This window comes from Furipterus horrens, unplaced genomic scaffold, assembly GCF_987537825.1.
Source record: "Furipterus horrens unplaced genomic scaffold, mFurHor1.1.pri manual_scaffold_1, whole genome shotgun sequence".
NCBI classification, from domain to species: domain Eukaryota; kingdom Metazoa; phylum Chordata; class Mammalia; order Chiroptera; family Furipteridae; genus Furipterus; species Furipterus horrens.
This window is the reverse complement of record NW_028327171.1, coordinates 36,968,772-36,992,436: the sequence shown is the minus strand read 5'-3', so window position 1 is coordinate 36,992,436 and position 23,665 is coordinate 36,968,772. Positions and strand designations below refer to the sequence as shown.

At 31.4% G+C, this 23,665-nt stretch overlaps 1 long non-coding RNA gene across 1 annotated transcript in view; it reads right to left on the bottom strand.

Moving 5' to 3' along the window:
• LOC150020894 (uncharacterized) overlaps positions 1 to 21,712 on the bottom strand; it is a 297,133-nt gene extending 275,421 nt beyond the window's left edge. Inside the window, exon 1 of the long non-coding RNA XR_016511120.1 lies at positions 21,654 to 21,712. This is a non-coding gene — a long non-coding RNA (uncharacterized LOC150020894). The remainder of the gene's footprint in view (positions 1 to 21,653) is intronic.
• Between the last annotated feature and the right edge of the window lie 1,953 nt (positions 21,713 to 23,665).

The following is a 23,665-nucleotide window of genomic DNA, read 5'->3' as shown; positions in this document are numbered from 1 at the left end:
AGGCTCTTCTTGATGAATTAATCTACAGAATCTATCATATTGTTGATTATCATATCACTCCTATTTTAATGTCCCACATATCAGTTATTATTATGTTAGTTTCCTAATTTTGTGGTTTTTGTCATTTGCTGTTTCAACTTTCCACTAAGATTCATGAAAGTATGGAGCTTGCTCTCCTTCTTATTTACCATAGTGCCCTTGGTACTTAAAACAGTGCCTAGAATATTGTAGGCACTCAATAAATATTTGTTGAATGAGTGAATAAATAAATTCCCATTTGCCAACCTGTACTGACCCTTAAATGTTTCAGTGAAACTCAGACTGTCTCAAGAGATGCAGACCTGGCTACAGATGTAGTTCCCCCATCCCCACACCTTATTCTCTCCATCTAGGCCCACTAACCTTCATAAATAATCACAGGTGATATAATTTATATCTTAAAGATCTTGTTTTGATTGAGGCTCAGCATAGGTAGTAGGCTCCCAAAGGTGACTCTACTTGCTCATGCTGCGGTAATATCAGAGGTGAGAAGCTGTCTTTACCCTTGGGCACAAATAAATTAAGGAACAAAGAAAACACATGTGTGGTTTTAGAATGCAGATATTTTAAAACTAACAAAAAATTAGGCAGTCAAGAAAACATCTCCAATTCAGGTGTCATGCTAATTCCTCTTTGTTTATTTTCAAAAGATTTTACATACTTAGACTTCAGAAAGCTTAGCTAGGAAGAATACTTGGGTCTCTGTTTAATTATCCTGTTCCAAACTGTAATAATATTACCTGTGGCAAATAAAGACTTTGATCAATTCTGGTTTTCAATGATATTAATGGCATCATCATGCCTTTTCTTATTCCATGGGTCCAATTAAATACTTAATTTAAGAAAAACATTTTAAAATATCAACATATGAGAATGGTAACATTCTGAAGCTATTTTCCTGAAATGAGGGTGATCTAACATACACTTTGATAAAATATAACTATATTCCTCTTGAGCTTATCTTTAAACTTTGAGATTTCCAGTCTTCAAAAAAAGAAAAAGGTAACTAAGAATACAAGTCAACTGCTGCATATGGGTTCAATGGCTATTTTAAAATGAAAACTAGCTAACAAACAAAATTAATTAAAACTAGAACACAAATCCATAATATATCTACTAGTTGAGACTGATACTAGGGATTCAACACACACTCACACACACACACACACACACACACACACACACACAAATGGAATCAAAATGTTCTTTTGGATGAGTGAAATTTCCAAGAATTTGGCAAGATTGTGTATTTTCTAGATATCTCAGCAAAGAAAATAAAAGATTCATTTTCCTCTTGCTGTAACTTCAGTAAATAAATGACTTAAAAGAGTTACACGTGTAACTACCAAGAAATACCAAAATCTTAAATTCTACTTCATGTCTTGGACTGCAAGAATCCTGCTGACAGTAATTGTACCTGATGATGTATTTGATAAAAGGCAATCAGTTTATTAAAATTATGCTACTTTAAAAATTATGGTAATCAATAAACACAATAGTATGACAAAATAACTAGGTTTAAGTTTGTTTATGGGATATATAAAATATTTAGCTGTTCATTAATTTTGAAGGTGGGACCCAGAAAAAAGTAGATGTGGTCTTTGATGAGTCTTTTGTATCCAAAGTTCTAAGATGTGAAAAATTATTCCCTTTTCTGTAATATACCATTATTTTTTTCTTTTAGACTATGTTCTTTTCAACCTTTAAAACTAAGTTCCAAAATTCAAATAAAAAAGGATATAAATCCTTGCTTTTCTAGGTAATGTGTGGATTATATACAAAACCTTTAAAAGAGAAGAAAAAGGAAAAATATAATAGCATCCAACCTCTACATGTACCCAAGAGGCTGAGACATTATCATAATGCCTCTATTATGGCAATTGCTGAAATTAAATGCTTGCAGATTTGACCCTAAGGAGTATAGCGCAGTGTTTGCAGTAATAAAACACTTACTATAAATGCTTAACCTTGAATAGATTCTATATTAATACAAATCTACAATAGCTATTTTGACAATTGTCACTATATAGTTAATAAATAAGCCACACTGAACCATTCCATACTACTTTTTAGGTTTTCTGATATAGTTTGCTTTCTCCTCGCAAGTGTATATTGCCTTCCACAATCTTTATTAAGATTCCATATTTACTATATAAGAAAATGGCTTGGTAGTTTGGTGATTATTCAAGATTTAAAAAACTTAATAGAAAAAATCATTCATGGAGCAGCATGTTTAGAATTGCACATAGTTAATGTTTGATAGGTTATATACAATTCAGAATGGAATTACATAATTGGCAGCACTTGACATATTACAGATTTATACTGAACTTTGCCATGACTTTGCATTAGTGTTATCTCAGCTGCTTGCTATTTAATAACCTTGTATTAAGTCATTATGTTTTATTTTCAGGTGACAATCAAAAATATGTAAGTATGGCTCTACTTTGCAGAACAACCACACTGGACATGTCTATCTTATAGTTTGAATTACCTTTGAATTGTTAGCTAAATGTGACCTAGATGTTGCCTGTTCCATTTCATAAAATATAAAATTTAGAAAACTAAATTTTTTAAAATCAATCAAATAAGAATTGAAATCTTAGAAATAAATGACAAATTTCTTCATATAATTGTCATATAAATTGGAGATAGAATTTTAACAGAAAGCAGAAAAAACTGAGGTCCTATTACCCAATGAGAATCTTTCATTTCCTGAGGCTGTTTGTATATTCTATTAAATGTAGTAATAGTTTTTGTTGTTTTGTGTTTTACACTACATTAACTTCCCTTTCTGGTAATACAGCTTGTAAAAATTTTCTTAAACTAGAAGCAAATATGCTTACATTTTTCACATTCAGATATTTCATAGTCAGCTAGTCTAGTGCTGTAATTTATGATGTTGATTCAATACTAGTTGTTTCCACTTCTATATCCCCCATTTACTCTGCGATCCATTGATATAATTTCCTTCTTCATCATGTCATCAAAACAACCCTCTTGAAGATCACAGATGGCAACCTAACTACTGAATCCAATCAGCGATCTTTTATACAACTCATCAACCTATATTTCTTTTTCCCCTTCTCACTTGGTACTTTTGGTAAATTGCAATATCCTGTTGAGTCTACCATCTTACTATCTTTAAAGCATACTCCTGTCAGTTAAGATCGACTTAATTATGCCACAGAAACAACTTCCAAATCACCATGGCTTATCACAATGGATAGATGTGGGTTGCATCCTGTTTCTACTGTGGATCAGCAGGAGGATCTGTTTACAGGAGTCACTCCAAGAACCAGGCAATGGTGTATCTATGATGCTGAGTATTCTATCATCAGGCAAAGGAAAAAAGAGCTCTATAAATTTTGCAGCAGCTTTTAAGCATCACAGCTTATTGGTCAGAAAAGCTCACTTGGTTCCACCCATCAAAAAGGGTCAAGAGGTGCAATCCTATCGTGTACTTGGAAAGAGAATTCGGGTATCAGAAAATATTTGATGAATAGTCCTATTTGTAAAATACCACTGCTCAGAATTCTTCAAAGCTCCTTACGGATAACAATATCAAATATATTATCCTATGTATCAATTCTCTCCTCTGTCTTAGTCCTTCCTCTCCCAGTTCTCCTCAATCTACTACTCAGAACACTCCAGCGTCATCGCAAGATGTCGATTCAACACGGGAGGAGACAGATACCGTGTCACTCCCGAGTCGGACTGCACAGCCATTCTCGGCGGTGCAGATAGACTCTTAAGAAGCTACACCATCGTCTCTCGAGACGGACGGCTGCCGACGACGACGACTACTCAGAAATTGTGTTGTAGTGTTGCTGAATTACTTACAGTTTTAAAAGAAATTGCATGTTGCAGACAAGATAAAATATTTGTAAAGTATACAGCTGAAAAGGAATCTGCATCCAGAGTATAAGAGCCCTCAAAGGTCAGTAATTGGAAAACAAACACAATTTTAAAATGAACACAATAATTTACACATTTCACCAAAGAAAATATACAGATGGCAAATAAGCACATGAAAAGATGCTCAAACACATTACCATTAGGGAAATGCAAATTAAAGCTACAAGACTGCCACTATTAGAATAAGCAAAATTAAAAACATTGAGATGAGGAAGTAAAGGAAATGAAATTTCATACATTTTTTATTGGAATTGCCAGTTTATTTAAAAGTCAAAACATACCTACAATACAATACAATCATCCCACTCTTAGGTATTTTCCTGAGAAATGAAAGCATACAACCTATAAAATCTTGTACTCAAATATTCACAGATCAACTATGAAAACAACCCAAAATCCCTCAATATATAAATGGATAAATTATAGAATATGCATACAATGTAATACTACTCAGATATACAAAGAAATGATGTATTGAAGTACACTAGAACATGGATGAACCTCCAAATAATTATGTGGGTAAAAGAAGCAATGGGAGAGAGAAGGAGGGGGGAGAGAGAGAGAGAGGGAGGAGGGGAGAGAGAAAGAGAGAGAGAGAGGGAGAGAATAATATAGTGACACAAAAATTAGCAGTTGCCTGGGGACAAATGTTGGGGCAGAGACAGGGAGTGGTGGGAAAGAGAAATTAAAAGGAGTGATGAACAGGTTTCTTAACTTCACTGCAGTGATAATTTCACAGGTATAGACATGAGTCAAAATTTCACAGATTACACACTTTTTGTGTATTTAACTATATTCCTCCATAAATCTGTTTTTAAAAAGTTAAATGGATTTCCTAATGTAAGCATTAAAACATATATTTGTTTCTCACGTAGGAAATATTTTTGACATAATTTTAAGAGGGAAACAGTAATTGCTAAGAACTAAAAGCTTTTCCACATGAAAAAAACATGCAAATGTTTAAAACAAGTATAACTTTTTGTTACCATGACTACTCTGTAGATACACAGAATGTCTTTAGTTAAATGGTTCTTTTTCTGTTACACATTTCCCTAAGATAAGATACTTGTGTTTATATCCTTGTTTATTTTCATTTGCAGATAAAAATGTTAAAAATTCATTAATAATTTAAAACAAAAAATATTTTAAAGGCAAATGATGTAAAAGCTGTCTCATTTTTCCCATTAATAGTACTACCATATAAATAATTATTTCAATAAAAAAATAAATAATCAGTGCAGAAATTAGGTTTAATATCCAAGTTTCTGATTCTTTAAATTTTATTTGTTTAAGAGAAAATATATATCAATTACCTGTCTCAGAATCGCCCTCCAAAGTTAAATATATTTTAAATATAATGTAGCTTGAAACTAATAATAAACATATTAATCATTTGTATCAAATTAGAGAACATCACTACTATAGCAAAAACAAAGTTATTTGAATTATTTAGTTTGACACTATCATCCTAAAAGAATAAAAATGTGCTTAAAAGTAAACATTTTAATGTTTAAAAATTTATAGGTGCAATTGTAAAACTTGGATTAAGATTAAAAGTGTAACATACATCTGTGGAAGAATGAACATCAATATAGATATCAACCGGTGCCCTAGTTTTCATCTATCTGCTATGATTCTCCATGTCTTCACTCATTGGGTAATTTTAAAGTCCTATATACTAATAAGTGCTGCTTTTTTGTCAGCTAATTTCAACGTCTAGTTCATCTCAGAGTCTATTTCTGTTAATGGTTTTTCTCTTGATCATGACTAATATTTTTCTGTTTCATCACATATAAAATATTAAAATATTAACAAATATTACCATATTCTAGGTCAGAAAGTAAATTTCAAGAAATTTCAAAACATAAACCACCTTCAGTGATCATAATGCAATTAGATTACAAATTTGTAACATATACTTTTTTTTAAACTCATGTGTCAGAAAATAAATGTCATAATGGAAATTTAAAAATATTTAGACCTAAATAAAAATGAAAAGAATACTACATATTATAACTTATAGAACATAGTAAAATTAGTATCTAGAAGAACATTTATAACTTTAAATGTTTGTACTAGCCTTAAGTAAATTTTTGTTAGGCATTGTTGCATAAGTTAATCCAAATAAATGTTTTTAATTTTTATGAGATAGAGACCCACATTATTTGGGAATATATTTTGCTTTACAAAATAACATTAATGTGTTTTCATTTTCATGTATCCAAAATTTCTGAATATATCCTAAACTTCTTTGTAACAAATTATTATTTTAAAATATTTGTGATATTGCCAAAAAGTGAAATTCCACATACTTAAAAAAATCCAGAAAAAGAAATTATAAGCATGTTAAAGATATGCTATTTATTTAACACCAAAATAAATGGTAAATACTTATAAGTAAGAAATTATATTAAAAAAATGAAGAAGACTCAATATACAGATGCCCTTTCATGTACAAAATTCAGTGGAAAACCAAGAAAATTAACAGAATCATTTCAGTTAAAACAACATATTTGTTTTAAATGTCTAGTTAAATCTGCTTTGAAAACTGCTAAATCATTACAAAAATTAAGTTGTTGTTATACCTTGAAGTATTTATACTGAGTTACACAAAAATGTGACTGTGTTGTGAGTGAAGGTTGGCTAAGTCTGAAGATAGAGTAGTTTGAGGGATTTCAGAATTACTAACTAGCTTCAGAAGGGTCAAATGGCAAATCTACATAGTGAGTACCATAAACTACTTCCATACCACTGTGGAAGTATTCAGGATTTTGACATATTTCAGCTTTCACAGGTCTACTTCTACCTCATATTTTCTGTCACCAGATGGCAAACAAAAGAGGATGTTCCTACCATCATTGCTTCTTCTTCCATAGCTAGAGTAGGCATTATTTTGCAAATATTGTGGCCCTACAGAAAGGCAACTGTGCAAATTAGTATAAATATAGTGTTGTTTACTAATTATAAATAAAATTGAAGCACACAGAGTATAAACATAAACTTAAAATTAGAGTTTCACTTCAGCTTGGATATCTTACAATACCACTGTCATTTCTATTGCTCAGCTGAAAAATATTTCTTATATATCATATGTTGTTGTTTTTCTATGTTTTCTGTTTTAAATTAACACTTCAAAATCTCTTCAAATCTACTATTTCAAGTGATCCAAAAATATCACCATTTCAACAGCACAACTCTAAGGTTACTGGTATTTTAAATAACAAATTAACATTTTTTCACTACCTCAAAGCATCAAATTTGTATGAATATTTTAAATCATAAAACATTAAATTGCTTGTACTTAAAAATATCTCCTTCATATGATGCCTAATAGTTAAGGACAGAACTAGAAATGTGCTTTGTTAAATATAGTACTAAAGTTACATGATGCAATTCCAAAACACAGTCTTGATTTCAATGTACAATATTTTCAGTATGGGATAAATTTTTATATTCAACTAAATACTTCTTATGGCATAATTTAGTAGATACATTTTAATATAAAAAAATTAGTTACAAGAGTAAGAGTCTGGTCAAGGAACAAGTATAATGTTCCCATGAACATAGACAGCAAGATGGGGATCGACTGTGGGAGTGGGGTGGGGAGGGGTATGGGATGGGCGGGGAAGAGCAAAGGGAGAAAAATTGGGACAACTGCAATTGAACAACAATTTAAAAAATCAGTTGCAGTGCTTATTTTTCCTGCAGTTCTAGAAAAATGTTTCAAAGTATAATTTTAAAGAATTTTTATCACCAAAGAAATTTTAAGCAAATAAAATTCACTAAATGCCCTGAAGAACTATACTAATAAGAAAAATGTCGATACAGGATATTTAAAGTATTATAAGAAATAATACAGTAGCACCATAATTCTCTTTCAGTTACAAGAACAATTGAACATGTTTTTCACCAGACTGGCCACTGAATTAAAAATGGCAAAACACTTTATTTTATTCTATCATAGGGTTTTCTTTGAAATGGTGCTTTGGAGAGCTTATATCTCAAAGATGGCTTGAGGAGGGACAAAGAGAGCTATTTCCCTGTTCTAAACCAGAATACTACATGAAAGTACACCAGGAGATCAAATAAAAGTTATAACTTAACATGCAGCTCCCAGTACCTTGAAAGACAAGAGGGGGATAAAGGGGAAACTGGTAGAAAAAGGCACAAACTAATGTTTTAAGGACAAAGGATGAAATATCTAAGAGCAAAAACCAGGTCCCAGATGAATTGAAAACACCAAAGATAATTTTATAAACCATCAGTCAGATGAGCAGAATATTAAAGAAATTATTTTATAACTAAGTTCTCAAAAAGGATTCTTGAATGAGAGTGAGTAAATTGCACAAAGTTCATACAATTATCACCCATCTAACATTTATTGAGCACACTTATGTTCCAGTCACTGAAGGTACAACATGAAAAAAGTCTCTAAGAACATCTTGTCAGGTAGTTATAACTACATTCTATTTAGGCTCTATAATGTATTAGCTATGCAGAAATTTGCAGGTTAATCATTCTCTCTGAGTTACTGTATCATCCTCTGTTAAATGGGGATTACAAACTTGCCTTGTCACTTTTCACACCTACTGTCTTTAAGACTACACAGTCCATGACTTAATTTCTCCATTTCGATTTTTAACATATAAGACAAAACTTAGCATTTGGATCTGAAAATTATAAAAGTAGGAAAAATCAAAACAGAAGTAACAGAAGCCTGTAAACCTCATCTATAATAAATCACCATGGGGAGCAAGACCAAAAAGTAATTAAAAATATCCCATTAATCTACCTCGTTCAAGAAACAACTCTATATAAAACTTAGATTTCAATTATTAGAGATTTCAATTTTTATATTATCTAGATATCTTGTTATTTAAGAGAGAAGAAAATGAGATTAGAAAGGTAACAGTGATTTGCTTAAAGAAATAATGTGCTAGTACTAGTGACCTTGAATTTCAGGAGGGTTCCCACCATCCCCAACACTGATGACTCACTGTGCCTACATTATTTTCGTAAATAATATAGCTTATGCTAAACACCCACTTTTCTTCTAGCGCCTATAATTTTTGTACGGGTCAGGAAGAGGATGCCTAAATGACCATCATGCAATAAAAACTCTGGATGCTGAACCTCTAAGAAATTTCTTTGGTCGGCAACATTTCACACTTGTTATAACTCATGTGTGGGAACCATGTGCTCCTGATGTGTCTTGGCTGGGCGGGGTCTGTGTGAGCCTGTGCTTGGTTTGTCTCAGACACCTCCAGGTACACTTCCTCCTTTGTCTGTAGTAGATGATGGCCATGCTGTATGCTGAGTTTTGTCAGTGCTCTTAGTGAAGCAGTAAACTCAGGAGTGATATTGGGGTCCTCCTGACAAAGAAATTTTTGAAGGGAATACAAAAATGGTTCAACTTTTTATGCAGAAGCTCGCCACCAACCAGTAGTGCAGGCTCCTTCCAGATTCCTACCCCATTGTGTTAGAAACAGGCTAGTGAGTAGATAAAAACACTTCTCCATGAGCAAATGTGAAATGAGAAAAATTCCCTGGCATATTTACTGAAAAATCAATGAAGAAGTACCTCTTAAAGGATTCTTCTATAATAAAAATTTTACAGTGAGAAGAAAAACAAATTAAAGAAGTGATCCCCAGAGTGTTAAAAGATACTTCACATTTTACACAGGAAAATCTTACTTATGAAGTTACTCAAACACAAGAATAATATAACAGGCCCTTGAGATATATACATTTTTAATTTTCAAAAGAAATTACATGAGATGAAACTCCTGAAACAGTTAAACTTCTTATAGTAACAATAGTAATATTGATATTACTCTAAAAATAAACTTGCATTTTTTTAAAAAGTCAGTATACTAGGTTTATGGTGCTTTTTGGCTTATAACTTGTTTCTGCCAGGGAGCTCAAAATGCCAGAACAAAATGTAATTTGTTACATGTTTTAAACATCACTTTTATTATTTCAACACCATAAAAATATATGGTTTCAACATAAACAAACGAACTAAACAGTACAAGGTGCAGAATAGCAGTCAATAGGGGGGAGGGGGGCGGGAGAGAAGGGGGATAAGTAAGGGAAGGGTCTAATCAAAGAACGTGTATAAATGACTCATGGACATGGACAATGGGGAGGGATATGAAGGGGTGGGCTGGGTGGGGGGAAGCAATGGGGGAAAAATGGGACAGCTGTAATTGAAAAATCAAAAATAAAAACAAATATATATATGGTTTCAAATGTTGTTTTCATAATGTAGTTACAAATTGTTATAGAAGCAAAATGTATTTCTGTAAAAATTCACTATAAATTTATAATTACATATATAATTTTATAATTATATAAATTTTTTCAAAATCATATATCCTAACATAGTGAGCTTTGCAGCTGTCATGCTTTCCTTAATATAAACCTTTTACTGAGAAAAAAAATTAAACAACTCTATAACTGATTAATTATAAATTTTAAAAGACATCTGCCAGATTTGAAAACTAGACCAATATTTTCTAAAATTTCTTTTTTTCCAACAAAAATGTATTCTTTTTGGTTAAGAAACACAAAATATTTTTAAGATGAGAAGGAGCACTCCAAAGAAGGTTATCTAATTTTCCAATTATATTAACTATTTAAACTAGAAAAGTTAATACTGACCCATATATAAAAAGAACACAACCATCATGTATGTTTGCTGAAATGTGAAAATTCAGCATCAGCCTCCCAAAATATTCTAAACCTTTTTCATATAAGAATAAAATATTGCAGATAGAAGACTCATTTAGGCAGTGAATCATTCCACTTTGTTCTGTGGACTCTTTAACCTTAATCGCTCCTGATATTTCTTTTTCTGACACCCAAACTAATATTGCTCGCAATTTTATGGTGCAATTACTTATTATCTTGAATTTGTATTATATTAAGAGAAAACTTTATTGAACTATGGTTACTGATGACAGAGAGTTAAACTATTAGAATTAAAGTGAGAAATGAGAGAGGCAGAGAAAGAAGTTATCTAAAAAGTCTACTAGCAACCTATAGTACCTTGGGCTTAAATAATACAAGGTAGGAACTCTCTCTGGTTCCTTTTTTACCTCTTGAGCTTCTTCATTAATTACCAAAGTCAGTATCTTCCTCAGAAATCTCCTATCCAACCATACTAATTATAGTATTCAATCACAGTGTAGCTCTATTTTAAAAAAAGGCAGTATGCTTACTTGTTAAGATAATAAGCTTTGGAGCCATGGATGCTTTAAATCCTGATCTAAGTCTCATTTGTTTTTATCTGTAAAACAAGATAATGGGTGTAGTTTCTAAACCATAGGTGATGTTTAAATAAGATAATGTTATGAAACACTTAGCTGGAACATAGTAAACCATGGCCTGTAGTTAGCTAACATTATCACAGCAGCAGTCTTTGTAGTATTTGAGGAAGGAAGGAAAGAAGAAAGGGAGAGAGAAACGGAGGGAGGGAGCGAGGAAGGGAGTTCAAAGTTCAACACTATTTAACACAAATTTGTTGTAGTGGAATTTATTCTACAGTATATCAATTAAATTTAAGCCATTATATTATGTTGTAGAAGAATATTTAATAATATGAAAAGATATTCAAAATATGTTAATGAAAAATGTCAGCTTAGAAAGCCATGAAATATATATCATTTTATTTATAGATACAAAGGCTAACTAAGCATAATGGGTGGCAAAAGAATGGATAATTTTTCTTTTGTTTTCTAGAGAAAATATAAATATCTTAAAATACTTCTATAAAATAAAATGTGATAGTTACATCTAGCTGTAAAACTTGATACAGTAAACTGTCAGAAATGAGCAAATTTTACAAATAGTTTTTATTGTATTTAAAAACAGATAATAACCTAACACTAACTGATAGCAATGCCTTTAAATTTAAAACAAGAAATCACCCAATACTGAAAAGAATGTTACTAGAAATTCCAGTCTTCTCACTTTCTAAATTAATCACAAGGAATAGAAAATGACTCTAATTCCAAACCACATGCATTCAAATTTTTCAGTAACAGATGAAAGCAAGGAAAGAATTTGTCTTCTTCTGAATGTACTACTTAAAGTAGTATGGAGCTAAGTGTCCTACATGAAGATGGATACATCAAATTCAAGAAAATTATTAAAACTCATTGAATGTAATTCCCACCTAAACATAAGTGAAATGAATTAACACAAAACTAAGTTTTCCATCTTCTAAAATTAATTAATACATGAGCATTTACATTAAGCATCAATAGGTAGTTATATTGTCTTGCCTAATTATTCTTTCTTATCATAAATTTAGCACACTGTAGAGTGCACTCATTAAAGTCTATAATCCCTTTAGAACAAAAATATAGTTGGTCATAGCGTAAGATTCAAAGAAATCATGGTTACTTCCAGTTTTATTTCACACACATCATAACACCTTTCAGGAGTTTTATTGACTAAATATACAATCTAGATTTGTTTTGTTTTGTTTTCTTCTATGTTCTATCACACTTGACTTATATTCCCAATTATTATAACATTTGGCATATTACACTTCCAAACATTATTTTATTAGAAAGCATCAGTTGAATTTAGATAAATTTATTTTCTATATAAACACTGGTTGAAAAATGAATTTGAAGAATACAGAGTTACATAAAAGTCAGTTTATAGTTGCAATACGAATAAATAATACAATTATTAAGAAATGAGAATAAACGAAAATAACCTCTGTTTCATGTATTCACTACCTTAAACCTACTTTTGCTCACTCCTGTATATAAAAGTTCATAGCACCTGGGAATACATTAGCCATACACTGACCATACTTTAAACTGGGAGATGTTTACAAGGAGCAACTTGTATCATACATCAGTACAAATATTTTGTGTCATTAAATAGTGCACCTGAAGAAAACTAAATGAGTAGATAGCAACTAGTCAGGGGCTGTTGGTAGGAGGTGGAGGGATTCAACAAAAAGGGAAAAGGACTCATGGACATGAACAACAGTGTGGTGATTGCTGGAGGAGGAGGTAAAAGAGGACAAAATGGTAATGGAAAAAATACAATAAAGAATTTTTAAAAAACTGAATAAATTTATTTATATTTAAAGTCAAGAGCAGACTGGAAACATTTAGGCTAACATGCTGTCTAAAGTGAAATATGTAATGTTTAAAATACACACTGTGAAAAACATTTATCATTCAAGATATGGTTTTTGTAGGCAATTCATATTTTATCGGTAAAATATAGATAACTAAGCATTTATTTTATCATATGTGTTTTATCATTATTTGAAATGTAGTAGGTTATGTATTGGCTGCTCTGCTACTGTAAGGGGAAAATGAATGTCTGCCCAGAAGGATGAACAACAAAGTAAAACTATTTTTTTAATTGCATTTTTTCCATTGACATTTATCTCCATTATAGAGTCTCCCCGCCACAATCACCACAATGTTGTTTATGTCCAGGAGTCCTTTTTTATTTTTTGCTTGAACCCTCCACCCCCTATATGCCCCACTCAGAGCTGTCAGCCTGCTCTCTATCTATGAGTCTATCTCTATTTCCCTTGTTAATTCAGTTTGTTTATTAGATTCCACATATGAGTGAAATCATGGTATTTGCCTTTCTCTGACTGACTTATTCCACTTAGCATAATGTTCTCCAGGTCCATCCATGTATAGTAAAGGTTAAAATTTTCTTCTTTTTTACAGCCAAATAATATTGCATGGTGTAAATGTCCCATAGTTGTTCTATCCACTCATCTACTGATGAACTTGGGCTCTGTCCATTTCTTGGCAATTGTAAATAATGCTTCAATTAATATAGGGCTGCTATGTTCTTTCAAATTAATGTTTTGGGTTTCTTCAGATAAATTCACAGAAATGGAATTGCTGGGTCATAAGGCAGATATATTTTTAATTTTTTGAGGTTTCTTCATACTGCTCTCCACAGTGGCTGCACCAGTCTGCATTCCCACCAATAGTGCAAGAGGATCCCCTTTTCTCCACATCCTCACCAGCACTTTTTTGTTGATTTATTGATGATGGGCATTCTGACAGATGTGAGGTAATATCTTATTGTAGTTTTAACTTGCATTTCTCTGATGATTAGTGACATTGAATATCTTTTTTATATGTTTATTGGCCCTCTATATTTCCTCTTTGTAGAAGTGTCTATTCAGGTCATTTGCCTATCTTTTAATTGGATTGCTGGTTTTTCTGTTTGTTTTGTTTTTGTTGTTGAGTTGTATTAATTATTTATAAATTTTGCATAATAACCCCTTATTAGATGTATTATTGGAGAATATGTTCTACCACTCAGTGGGTTGTCTTTTTATTTTGTTGATGGTTTCCTTTGCTTTCCATCATTAAAATGTCCATACTATCCAACGCAATCTATAGATTCAATATAATTCCTATCAAGATACTAATGACATATTTCACAAAACTAGACCAAATATTTCAAAAATTTATATGGAACCACAAAAGACCACAAATAGCAACAGTGATCCTGAGAAAGAAAAACAAAGTTGAAGATATCACACTACCTGATATCTAATTAGAATATAAAGTCATCAAAACAACATGGTACTGGCATAAAAGCAGACACATAAATCAATGAAACAGAATGGAGAACCCAGAAATAAACTCACACCTTTATAGTCAATTAATATTTGACTGAGGAAGCAAGTACATACAATGGGATAAAGATCATTTATTCAATAATTGGTGTTGGGAAAATTGGACAGAGGCATGCAGAAAAATGAAACTAGACCACCTTTTATGCCACACACAAGAATAAATTCAAAATGAATTAAAGATTTAAATGTTAGACAAAAATAAAAATAAAACAATAAAAATTCTAGAAGAAAAATATGTAGTAACATGTAAAATCTGAGACAATGCTTGTAACAATATTTTTTCTGATATATCTCCTCAGGTAATGGAAACCAAAGAAAAAAAATAAGCATATGGAACTAAATCTAACTAAAATGTTTTGGCCCAGCAAAAGATCTTTTTTGAAAAAAATTCCTTAATTGGACATACCATAAACATACTTTAAACACTCCTCATACCTCAGAATTAAATTCTTACTTGAATCTTTGTCTTAATCCTGGATAATACACATCAATAGTCAAAAGATAGATTCAGTATTTTCACACACAAAAAGGAAAAATTGCCTACTTAAAAGTATTTAGTATTTCAGCCAACAGAAAACAAGTCAGTGGCTTTAATTTAATTCTTACTTTTAACTGCATTACAGAATAAGGTCATAGAAGAAAAACTTTTATAATGTGAGCAAAATAACACTGGCAGCAGGATCAGAACTTTGAGAAGATTGTCACATGGCAAAACAGAGTCACGCACAGGATTTGTGCCCAGGACGACCCAAAGTATGTGAAAATTTTGAGGCAGATCAGGAGCCGCAATTAGAAAAGCCACATGCCACCACAATGAGGCCACTTATTTTGCTCACCTCATTTTGGTGGATGAAGATGCAAAGTTGTCTAAGTCAAACCTATAATTCTAAAGTTAGAAGCATCCTTCTAAAAGTGTAAACTAACAAACTTGATAATTTATCATGAGTTCAATTAGGCAAAACATAAGATTCTTTAGCCTACTGGGGGAGGTGACAGAATTAGAAACATTTGTGTCTTTTAATTTACCATATTTCAAAAATGAAGCTGTGGTGAAGATGTGCTTTGCTTCTGACTTGAAGCATAATTTTTATATCGCTGCTTTAATAGTAGCAATCTGCCAAAATTTTATTATATTAATATAATAAATAATATAAAATACCAGCCAACATAACCCATTTTTAATAGAATGAACAACTGTTCAGCTCTTGGATGCCTTAATAAATGTTTGCAGAGTGATTAGAGAAAAAAACAAACAAAAAAAAAAACCATTTCAATCTTTCTTGAATATTCAAGAACACAGTATCTACTCCCCTCCCTTACACGAATTAACTATTTAATTTGGCCAAATTATCTGAACTTTAAATTTTATGTTTTACAGTACTCATTCAAAAAATTCTGTCATTGAAATTGTGTCCACAGTTCTTGCATTGCTGCTTTCATAATTTCTTTTCTAGAAGAATTCGGTATACCTGAGATTCATAAAAGATTAAGTAATACCTGAATTCCCTCCTATTTCACTCTATTTCAATATCATGTATGCATTAATTCTATGTCCTAAAGATTTTTGTAGATAGTGCAAAGGAAACCCAGGTGTTTAAAATTACAGTAATTAGTAATTAAACTACATAAAATAACTTTATATAGCAAAAATATTAAAAAGTTAAACCAGTATTAAGTATACATAATCAGGATAATTTTTCCCCTTACATTTTATTCATAAAATCCAGTTATACAACTATAATTTCTCTCATATATGTCTCCAGAAATACTTTGATAGATGTTCACAAACTATTTCAAAACAAGTTCCAACTGCTAAATCATATTTATAGTTGCACTGTAAGTAAAAATATACAATGGATTTAAAATGTACATTAGCAATTTAAGTAAAACATACTTATTGCAATCCAATTTATAATGTGTGTTTAAAGACAGAGAAAACAAGACAATGGAGTTAGGGGAAAAAAGAAAGTGGGCAATAAATTGATGACAGGAGTGAGTGTCTTTCCCTGAATTAGAAAATTCTTAATAACAATCCAGTGCAGTAAAGAGCCCAATGCTGTCCCATTAGCATTATCCCCAGATGGAGATACAGAAAGTAGAAAAAAACCAAAGAACATTTAGTTTCACTGACTATCAACAGCAGAGAGACTAGAGTCTTTCTGTTTTCCTTTCAAGTGGTTTTAAAGACTTTTTTCATTATTAAAGTAATATATTTATTTTAGGAAATCTGGAAATTATAGAATAGCATCAATGAGATATTTACATTTTCTATAATTCAAAAATTTAGAAACAAAATACTATTTTCGATTTGCTGTATTTTCTCCTAGTCTTATTTCTATGCACATGTACATGAATTTTAGCCTACTCTGCACTGTATTGAGAGTGAATTTTAGCATTCTGCTTTTTCACTTAACATACCAGACATTCCTTATGGTATTTTATAAGTACCTTTTAAAAGAATAATGTTTAAGAGCTACATAATACTTCATCATATAGCTTCACCATAACTTATTTAAAAGTACTCTCATTTTAGGAATTTAGATTGTTTCTAATTTTGTATTTGCATATTTAATAATGAACATCATAATTTTGAAGATTTACTTGTAGTTTTCAGATAGCAACTCAAATGTATTTACAACATGTTAAGTTACATTTAATTTGCAGTTTAAAGAGCTATAATTGTTTTCACCAAGTTTTATCATAATGCCATTTGATTCATAACTGTGTCTCCAAAAGGGAAAAATAAATTAAATGATATCTTAGAAAGAGTAAGATTTTGAATAATATAGAGCTAAGGAGAAACAGAGTATTGTGCCTAATATGATGTGTAAACTTGGAAAATTACTTAACCTCAAGTTGACTCTGTTTCTTCAGCAATATAATGAAAGAAATATCTACCTCTATGGGTTGTTATAAAACTCTCTCTCTCTCACACACACACACACACATACATATACGTATGTATAAAATCAGGTATTGAAAATGAAAAGACTTTCTCATTACCATTCTGTAGTATAGTTCACAATGAAATAAATCCCACATAAGTATATAGTTATTAGCTTTTAGTGTTTCACTTTTAAAATGAGCATTCAAGAATTATTTTTTAAAGAATTAATTTATATGTGAAGAATGCTTCCAACACACACATACACAAAGAATAAAACAAACAAACAAAGAAGGGACCCAGGAGGGAAAAGACTATGCAAAGTGAGAAAGACTTCAAAAATATAATTAATACAGTGTACCATAATTCAAGAACAGGATACTATAAAACAAGAATAATCACAAAATTAGAAGTTTCTAAAAATTAGGAAATTATAATAAAAGATAAAACCAAGGAAATCACCAGAAACAAAAGAAATGAAAAGTAAGAGGGGCGAGGGGGAAGAAGAAAATAAAATCAGAGAATTAATTCAGGATAGCCAGCATTTTTTTAACAATAGGAGTTGCAGAATTAAAGAACAAAATCAGAAGAAAATAGCAATAATAATATAACAATACAATAATAACAACAACAAGAACATTATAAAATTGAAAGACCAGTTTGAAAGGCACTTGAATTTTCAACAGAGATCATAACATTTTCTGAGAAAAGAAGCACCAGCCATTACAATGGCCTCAGACTTCTCAGCACAAATACTACAAGATAATAGAAGCCCCAAAATTCTGAGAGGAAGCTGCCTGTGCTCACCCAAACTGTCAATCAAGCATGGGAATAGAATCAAAACATTACAAGCTTTTAAGGAGTCAGAAAACTTTTCCAGAAACCCTTTATTAGAAAGCCATTAGAGACAAAAATGGGATGCAGGTAACATGGATCCAAATACAAAAAAAAACAGAAAATTTCAGGATGACAGTTGCACCAGGTCTAGAAACAACAGTTAAAATTTACACAGCAGGATGAAGTGATACAATAGAAATATTTCCAGGCCAAACATAAAAACTGTTTACTATAGCTAACAGGTTATTTTAATCCGAGCCCATTCCCTTCCTTATTTCCAATTTTTATCTCTCTCCCCATCAAGCTCAAGAGGAGTTTATTTTGTTGGTTTTCAGAATAACATTTTACTAGTTTCTTTTGGATTGTTTTGTTTTTCTCATGTCTTAAGGGTAGGACTAAGATCTTTACTTGGGCTTCTGTCCTTAATAATAAAGGCATTAAAGGCCATTTTCTGACAAAGACAATAACAAAAAGTCATTTAAAATGTTATTGATTGCAATTTCATAGATGCATTTTAGAACATTTGGGAACAAATAGGAACAGATATTAAAAAAAACTAAGCAAACAAAAAAGGAAAGTGTAAATTTCAGGAAAAATGTTTACATGAAAAAGAAACATTCATAATATATGATGTACTTTAGAAGTAAAAAATAAATATTCACTTAGTCATTATATGTCTAAAATCCATTAATTTTATGAACTGTGGTATAACTTCGCACTTAAAATGAAAGGAGAATATCTGCAACAGCAGGTATGAGATCTTGGAAAAACAAATCTCAACCAGAAAAACAAGAAGTCAATGATAATATCAATAATTTATAAATTAATCAATAACTATAAAAGCACGGAGCTTTTGGAAGAAAAATTAGAACAGTTGAAAATGCTTGTCTCAGAAGCAGAACTGGGGAGATATAGAAGGTTGCTATGTTTTGATTTTAAGCCTATGTGATTTTAAAATGTTTAGATAATACAATTTTAAATGATGATTAATTATTAAAAATAATTTAATAAAAGACACCCTAAAAGTTTGCTTTTTTAGAGGGAAAGTGGAAAAGAAAGGACAGAGAAAAGTCTAGAGAGTAGACTATTAAACATCTTAGAAATTAAATATAAATGAGGTAATCAATAATAATTTAACCTGACTGCTAATCACTGTCTCTAGAATGTGTTAAATTTGAAAATAAGATATAAGTATCAGTAAAATATAGCCTAATTGCTTACACTGTTTTTCTTCATTTACTCCCCACATCAGTATCCAAATTCAACCCACTCCCCTTGTGCATAGATAGATGTCCACAGCTCCGTCCCAGCTTGCCTTGCTGCCTCTAATGCAGCGCGTGTTCATTTCACAGAAGATCCTGCTTTCATCATGGCACTCCCAGCTCAACAGCTTACAACGGTCCATTGCCAAGGATTTAACTACTCTGCCTGGCTTTGATGACCCCAACTCTCCTTCTCCTCACATTCAGTAATGTCTCGGGACAAACCTTGTGTTACACTCACTAACCTCTCCTTCTTACACTGCCATTCTCCCTGTATGTCTCATGCTATTCGGTCACCCAAGGGGGAAAAAAAAAAGAAAGTTTTCTACTTATCTCTCCCATCTACCCAAATGTTCTCCATCTGTCATAGTACAGGTCCAGCCGTATGATCTAAAATGCCTTCTTTGAAAATTCTACAGTACATGGATTTAACCTTTTTCTAATAACTCTCACTAAGGCTACCTTCACCTCATAAATAGCACCTATGTACACATTCTCCTATTCCCTGGTCCTGTATTAAGTTTTCACTGCCTTTTTTGTTCTCCTGTAATTGCACATAGTTTTGTAACAGGAAACGTACTAAATTCATCTACCTCCATCATAATGAAAATAATAAATGGAGCTCACTAATGCTTCTTGAATGTTTTAAAAAAACACTTCATAGTTTCCAGTGCATTTTCATGCACATGCCACATACTCAGGATATATTGAATGGTTGATTGTTTAACCCACTTTAAATTTACTAATTAAACATATTGTACTTTTACATCCATCAAATCCCTTGACAATCAACCTTTATGTTATTTAACTCTCTTGTATCTTTCTGATCTAAATATGTGCTTTACCACATATTGAGCTATATTGTCATACATTTCAAATTTCTAATTTAAAATAAAATCAATCAGTATGTAAAAGTTTTACAAAAGATCATTCAGCTATAGGGTGATGAAAAATAATTTCTACCAGAATTCTTCATGAAATTCTCTTCATAATTTTTATCCTACTTCACTCCCAAATAGAATTAAGTGGAAAAAAATTAATGAAATGTGGGATGTGACATAATAGATATTGAGAGAAAGGAGTTTCTAAAAAGTTTTCTTAGAAATTCATGTTACTTAAATTTTAATATTTTAGGAATAAATGTCTAATAAGAGTTTGGGGATAAAGAAAAGCAACAAGGTAAGAGAAGCAGATACATATTCTTCACCATCATGTCATCAGTTTAAAATAGCTGGCAGTTAACGGAGGCTCAATAAACATTTGTTGAATAAATAAGTGAATCACTTCAACTTCTACTTTGCAGGAGCAACAGAATATTGCTAATTAGTCCATTCCACATTCTTTCAAGTAGAGAGCTAAATAATCTCAAATGATAGCATGATCTATAACTAATTATATTGATTAAAATCTCATAAAATATAATTATATGAAGATTTACTTTCCTTTGACTTGATATACATAATCAAAATACTGCTAGCAATTTCTAATTAGCTTTTTTTTCAAATCTATATTAACTTACCACTCTGATACTGTTATATAAGCTAGTTCATATAATTGCTTAGCATGGTAAATGGCTCAGACTAAGACCTCAATAATGTTAGAATAATAGTAATACTGCTGGAGGACTGATTTAAGGTAAGGTCAATAATGAATGTGTTTCAATTATCTTTATATAAATTATATGACACTTATGTATTAAGATGAAATTATTTTTAAAAGTGATAAAAAATTTAGACATCTATTAAGTTTTTTCAAAATATAGAAAAAGCAAACCCAGATATCTTCTTTATAAGTAACACTATTGTTAGTTTTATTATTAGATTAAGCATGATAATAACAAACAACTGTACTAGAAAAACTAATGTGAAATAAAGTTATAAACTTTTACAATGTTTTATATGAAATAATTTTCACCAATGTCCAGAAATGCAAGTAAACGATATTAACATCTGAATGCTTTCTGGCAAAAACATCAGTTGCAGAAAGAAGTGTGAAAAGCATTTTTATATTCTCAAACTGCTGGATGGTTTTACAAATATTTATTAAAGGTCACCAATAGATGGCTTACCTGGGGTCAAATGAAAGAGTCCCTAAACCATCAAAAGCTATTTCCAATGTTCAGCTGGGAGATCTAAAACAGAGAGTAAAAAAGACAGTTTGTGACAAAGCTGACACAATGTATTCTGCAAGGAATGAAATCAATTGTGACATTTTTCATTTATTTGTAAATGCCTCTTTGGCAGTACACTCACTCAAAACGACAGTTGCTTCTTATAGTAAAGGGGAGGTGATGATAAAATAGACGAATCCTGACAGTTGCTTTAATGAGATTTTGCATTAGGGCTACTCTAACACTTTCCCCCAACAAGGAGCTGGCCCTTCATTTTCAGTATCATAACTCGGGAATTGGAAATATGTTATCTCTATGAAAAACTAAACAAGTCAGTCTTTAATAGCCATTGCCCAGTTCATTTTCCTCTTATCTTTCAATTAGGAGGATGTATTCTAAAACAGGTGTCTAAATAAAAGTCAGCCATATAGTCCAATTACTTCCTTTTATTAAGAGAGTTCTGTGCTTATTAAAAACAGCAATGTAGGGTGTGACGGCCCAACTCAAAAACACTCTCCAGTAACTCAATATTTGTATGGAAATGTCAGGAAATACAATTTAAGATAATCTTAAAAGGCTTTAATTTTTATATTGTAAGTTACCAAGGAAAGGGAAATTATCAGCAAGGTAAAGTTTCACGAGTCCTTGTAATTTGAGCAATTCTAAATCAAGCAATTTAAATATTCCATTTTATTTTATTTATTCAGTTGTTTTTTGATCATAAGCTAAGTGCTTGGTTCAGTTGGAAAGTAACATAAATCTACTTCTGAAAAAAAGGAACACATGTACATTTAAAGTTCAAGGAAAATGCGTTTCAATCCAGGGCCTAGCCCAGTACCTCTCACGTATTAGTCATAGGTATTTGCTGAACTGGTAAACTAAATAAAATAAAATTTGTGCATGGCAAATAAAAACAACATGCATTTTGGCATTATATGTGCTAATGCAACTGTAGCATTATGGGATCAAATTCTAGATCACAGAGAAGTGAACTGATTACAGATCTCAATAAATTAACAAACTCTAAGTTCCAATGTATTTATCTACAGAGTTAGTAATATTTATTGCACATATTTGTTGTAACAATGAAATAAATGTTGGGGCATTCATCTGAAACTCCATGTTCTAATTCTGGTATTGTTTTCATTCTTGAAAAGATGGGAGCTGAAGTCATGGTAATGGACCTAAACACTCTAAAAGTTGTATGTGCTAATGTCAGTCTTGAATCCTCTTCATCCAGACACAGAGATCTGGCATCATCTCAGCATTCCCCACAGTCTGAACAGGGATTTCACAAAGTACAGGCTTAATAAATGGCTGGTGCATTGAACTATACTATAAGTAAGGTACCAATTGTTTACTCTGTTTCTATTTATACTACAATGATCCTTGAATAATAATCTATATTTTGGAGAATTAGACCACAGCCATAAATGTGACATATTTTATTTCAAAAGCATAAAAATAACACTGGTTTAAAAAGTTCTATAACTTTTTAAGAGAAATTTAATTTTTTTTTTTATTTTGGACACAAGCCCTTACTTCTTGTGAACCCTATTTGATACATAGAAGTATATGAGATCCATTGGTATTTCAAATGTAAATATTAAGAAAAGTTGCATTACAATGCAGATAGGTAATCCTGCCACCCAGCAGAGCAGCAATGATTAACAATACACTCTAGAATGTACACTTTAATAGTATCACTCATAAAATCCATGTTTCAAAGGTTACAAAACAGAATCAAGTTTACCAGAAAGCAAATAAATCACCTTGCTTTGGGGTTTCTTCTTTCATTTCTGATTTTTAAGTAATCAGCATCATCTCCCAGAGCAGGTAAACTATACTTCTGTGCAAATGAACTACAGGAAGCCCTGAAATCCTTACAGAGGACTAACCCTCACGGGATTCTGCTTCTAGCAAATTCTATTCCCAGTGTTCATTAAATTTATTTTTAAGAAGAGAACAGA